Below are 5,336 nucleotides of genomic sequence, written 5' to 3'. Positions count from 1 at the left end.
CTTGAAGCTCATAGTTTTGAGAGTAAAAGAGATGAAAAAAACTATCTTTTTCAAGTCAATGATCTCTTTTATACTTACATGCATGAAGTAAAGGACATACCTTAATTAAATGCACAAGTATGGATATATAATAAAGCATGGGGTGAAAGACTATGTCAAACAAGCAACCTTCCCATCCCTTAAGGGATCCACGGGATTAGGAGAAAGGATGAGAGAGTTGGTGTGTCTTTTACTCAATCTTATAACTAATATATCCTAGTAACATTCAAATGAACTACAAAGTGTCCAAAATAAATATACACAACTTATATATTCATATCATATGAATATATCTAGTTATGCTCTCATTTATTATTATTTCCATGAAACAATAATTTCTCATTTTGTTGTTATTCTCTCTACAAAATATTATTTTTCATAAAGTAATAATTGTTCAATTAGATACAAGAGTTGATAATATTTATTAATAATCAAATTACTTAATAAATAATCAATAAGTTTCTACTTGATATAAGATGTGACCTTATATGTACATGTGTTATTAGCAATGATCATTCTTTAATGATTATTGAGTACATAGATATGTCCATACTTTAGTTTGTCCACATTTAAATGAAAGAGAAGGTTTTTAGTCTCTCATGTTTTATAGAAAAACATAAAAAACAAATAAAAAGTATGGTAAACATTGCACACCTAATATGTTCTTCAACAATCACCTCTGCAACTCCTTTTGCCTTTAGTTCGAAATAATGGGTTATTTCCATACATACAAAGATTTCTTTTATGTACACTTTTCTAAGATATGAAAATCTCGTATTTATAGGAAAAATAACTTAGCAACACATAATAGTTTAATGTAATAATTGCAATAATCATTTCTAATAAATGAAGCTTTTTTTGCTATTTGTCACATTCTTATTCAATTTGCTAAATATAATTTTGTAGTTATTTTAAATTAATTTTTTTCTACATGTCATTTTTTGAGTTTTTTTATTTTATTAAATTTCATATATTTTTTTGTCTGGTGGCATTTAATTAGCCCCCACCCAATCGATTTATCCCGCTCAAAATATTATTTCCCTGCTTCGTCTTTAATAGTTATGCATTGACGTTTGAAGGTAAATTCTCTCTTAAACCCTAATCCTCTTCCCTCTCCACCAATAGTTCGTTGCAAGAAACGATGTTCGAAACGCTACATCCAGGTAATTAGCCTTTGATTTTCATATTTGAACTAAGCTACAATCGATTTGGGTGTAATTTCTTTTCTGTAATTGGTTTTGGAGTCGCGATTGGTATTTTGAAAGGAACTTTTGCCCCGTCGATTACTTTCGCTTCACATTCCTCGAATGATTGTCGTCTTCGTCATAGCCTAGTAAGTCCGATTTCTCTAAAAATCAATTTAACATTGGAGTTGTGATTGACATTCAGTTGTGGGTTTTTGGTATGAGTTGGATTTAATTTTTCCCTGCATACATTAGGAAAATGAAAGATGGGTTTTAATGGCCTTTTGAATAAAGATATGATTGAAACCAAGAAGGATAAAGCGATTTTCCATAAAGTCAATAAGGATCTTCTAATCGTAAGTTATTCATAAACATTGCTCAGTTTGTACAACTGCTCATTTTTGGTCGATTTCATGTACATACTGCCATCTCTGTTACTTCTTGATGGAATCCTTAATTTTGTATCCCATAATTGTTTCTTTTGTACCAAATCATGTAGACTTGGTTGCACTTTTCCATCTCCATATGCACTTTTCTTCCGTTGAGCGTATCAGTTTTGTATTTTATGCATACAACGTGTTTGATTAAATGCTTGAACCAAATATATCACTTTAATCGGTATGTTACTATGTTATTATCTTCTGTTGTTTATGTGTAGTATGGACGAAGGTGAGGACATTCTATAACAAGCACCAGGTTTCATTGATAAGCAAGGTATGCTAGATTCTCCTTTACATATAGATATGAATTGATATGATAATAATAGGTGGGTCTTAATTCATTTCTAATGTTTTTTCCAAGTAAAGTTCATTTTTGTTCGGGTTTCTCCTCAATTATGACATTGGATGAAAGCATTATAGATAAACACAAATATTAATGAAAAGAAATTTAGATAATTCAAAACAATTTACTAGACATTCGTTTGGTCCTTACCATCGGTAGTGGCTATCTCATTTGCACGGGTAATACGCATCATCTTTAAGCTCATTTTTAGAATTTCAAGCCATTATCTACCAAACAAGTCATTTTTTTTTAAATTTTAAATTATGAAAAAATTGGCTGATTTTGTAGGACTTACTTATGGCAACATCCTTTCCATGTACAAAGGTGATGATTATAAGCTTCATGCTGCTGGGAGAGAGTATATAGATGTATGATTACATTCTTTACTCTTGTAAAGTTTTAGACTTTTTATCCATTAAATGTATTATGATCATAAAAGTTTTACTTTCCATGTGAAGATGTTGGGGTCATGTATGCTATTTTTAGTTGAGATACAAAATGCATGTTATGTCCCTTCTGAGGTATCTATAAAAGAAATGAAAAACAAGACAAAAAGTCAAGACAGTAACCTGGTGAGTTAGGCTTAAATTGTAATTTATATAAGCTGCATTTGTTATAATGGAAAAGCTTTTTAGGGTTGTTTTTTATGAGATGAGGGGCATTTACGTCTTTTGCGCAAATGAAAGATTAAGAGTGAGTCCCTATCCTATCTTTCGGGATGGAACAAAAAGTTCCTCTCCCCGATTCCAGTATCATATTTATGATAATGATAAGTTTATTTGCTTTGTATTTTACTTTTTTTGCATGATCAGATGGAAAATCCCGGTGATTGGAAGGCTAGGCATGAGATATGGGTTATTACAACTACCTTCACTGGCAGAAGGTAAGATGATACTTTATTACTCCTATTTGAGTGGGTCAAAAAAAATATAAATAAAAAACATCAAATAAATCCATATAAAATCATATTTAATGTAGTAATAAATATTCTAAAATAAACAAACCATTTAAAAATGGAAAATATATTTCTTTTATTAAAATGTGAATTTTGGTAGAAAATTAACTATTTTGTTTTGGGCAAAAAATTTCAAATTGTGAGTATGTTGCTCTTTTTTTGCAGTTTTTACCAAAAAATCTGAAATTTTAGCATTTTTTGACCCAATGGAATTATTGTTGATCAAGATTCACTATGGTTGGTAGTGTTGGTCCTTCCTTCCATGAATAGTGTGTAACAACTTCAAAAATAGATACTAACGATTCATTCTTGGTGGTTTGTTGGTAATTTGGATAAAAGTACAGAGCAACACCTTGGGCTTGGAGTTAAATGAATGAATCTGGTTAATTTGTCCCCTTAGCTTTGTAGCCTTCTTTACATTTGATTTTGTAAAAGTTTCCAATATTTTAGCTCCATTTCAAAGCTCTACACACTTGAAGTTCTATGATTGTGTTACTTTTATTTGGTAATTAGTCATAGTAAATATTCTGTTGTTTGAGTTTTGCATCTACTATAAAAGCAAATGTTGTTTTTTTTTTTTTTGCCACTTAGAGCATCTGGTTTTATTAAGTAAAATATGCCACACGAAATTACATTTTGATGACGAAAAATACCAACATAATATTATTTTTAAAAGTATTGTCATTTCTTGTATTTTACATTTATTTGTGTGTGTCTGTGTTGTATGTATGCGTCTCTGATGTGTGTGTTGTGTGATGATTGTATGTAACTTAGGCATAATAGACATTTTATAATCATATATGGATAGGAAAATTGTGATTTCACATGCACTTAGAACCCATCTCTATGGGTGTTAACGTCAAGGACAAAGTGTTCTAATACTTTTAAATAAGGATCAAAAAGAGTCAGTCACACATAGTCACAACCACTAACATACACATACTTGTATATACGACACTATGATCACTATTTTATTTAACTCATGTAATACTGTACATTCAAAATTATTTATATTTTAATTTTATTATAATTCAAAAAATTGTCTTGGAAAAAACTCAAATTGTATAAAAATGTCCATGCATGTGGGCTAGTATTTTGTATTAATTGATACTAGATTATAAGTTTGAATTATCGAGAAGAAAACATATATTTCTTGAAATATTAATGATTTGTATTTGAAGAAGAAACTAATGAGGTAAATGAAATTATTTTCTGAAAAGAAACAATTTCAACCCCTCCAACATTCATAAACAACCGCTAAAAGAAAACTAATAACATTTAGGCCTGGCAATGGAGCAGGTTTTGACCCTGATCCGATCCAAACTCTTAACAATTATATGGGTTTTGAGCATAGTTTTTGATCCGTTTACCCATTAACGACCCGTACCCGCTAACCCTTTTATTAAAAGGGTCGGGTATAGATCATCATCGATCCGCTCCGTTTATAACCCGCCCCTTATAAATTTTAGAAATATGAATTTATATTTTATATTACCTAAAGTTTACATTAAATTCCAATCAGAAGTCCAAAGAGAAAAGGCCAAAGACTAAATTGTTTTTACATAGGATTCGAGGTCTCAACTTCTAGACTTCCAGTCTTCTCCCAAAAGTCATGATTTCAATTCATTTGTATTTCATCATGTAATCACCAATTTCATTTATAAATCAATAAGGTCATTTATCAATCAAAAGAAAGTTTGTAATTGCTATTCTCTATCAATACAATCGACGATCAAAAACCAATTGGAAGTAACTAAAATAATGATTTTAATTCCAATAGAAAGTCCTCGAGTACATAATTTGTTTTCTAAATCAAAACTTAGTTTTATTTAATAAATGTGATTTTATGATTTAAGTAAAATGTGTTTGATTATTAAAAAAGCCTACGGGTTACGGGGCGGGTTTGGATATTTGCTGATTCGGTGGATAAGGGTATGGGTTTGATTATTCAAAGCTCTGTGGGTTACGAAGCGGGTTTGGATCGAATTTTGAAATTCGTTAAAAGGGTTTGGATCAAGGTCGATTCGCTCTAAACCCGCCCCATTGCCAGGTCTAATAACATTATATTAAATTCCATTAAAAAGTTAATAAACTATTAGATGCCATGTAATTTGGAATGTGTAAAGTTGTGAACTATTAACAAAAACAACGTATTAATCGTCCCCCCGAAACAAATGTTGTTACTATTATTATTCATGAATCTACATTAAGACAAAGAGGCATTGATGCCATGTAATTTGGAAAATGTATGGTTGTGAACTATTATCGTTATTCAGATAAAAGGTTTTGTTTAAAATTTCAATGAACACAACGTATATTTACGGTATGTTCTGTGATGACAATAAACAATAGTCAAAAGACAGATGCTATTAAAG

The 5,336-nt window shown here is 30.3% G+C and overlaps 1 long non-coding RNA gene across 6 annotated transcripts; it reads left to right on the top strand.

Moving 5' to 3' along the window:
• Positions 1 to 1,083: 1,083 nt before the first annotated feature.
• LOC111885574 (uncharacterized) lies at positions 1,084 to 3,499 on the top strand. 6 transcript variants are annotated; one of them, XR_006187475.2, is made up of 9 exons: positions 1,085 to 1,372; positions 1,479 to 1,579; positions 1,882 to 1,937; positions 2,295 to 2,374; positions 2,465 to 2,578; positions 2,642 to 2,699; positions 2,819 to 2,889; positions 3,127 to 3,198; positions 3,306 to 3,499. It is a non-coding gene; the product is annotated as an uncharacterized LOC111885574 (long non-coding RNA). The 6 variants fall into 6 exon arrangements; XR_002848144.3 differs by having other exon boundaries at positions 3,301 to 3,499; XR_002848143.3 differs by having other exon boundaries at positions 1,084 to 1,372; positions 2,446 to 2,578; positions 3,127 to 3,499.
• Positions 3,500 to 5,336: the final 1,837 nt, after the last annotated feature.

This window comes from Lactuca sativa, chromosome 9, assembly GCF_002870075.4.
Source record: "Lactuca sativa cultivar Salinas chromosome 9, Lsat_Salinas_v11, whole genome shotgun sequence".
Classification (NCBI taxonomy): Eukaryota; Viridiplantae; Streptophyta; class Magnoliopsida; order Asterales; family Asteraceae; genus Lactuca; species Lactuca sativa.
The sequence above is the reverse complement of the archived record's forward strand: the minus strand, read 5'-3'. Positions and strand labels throughout refer to the sequence as shown.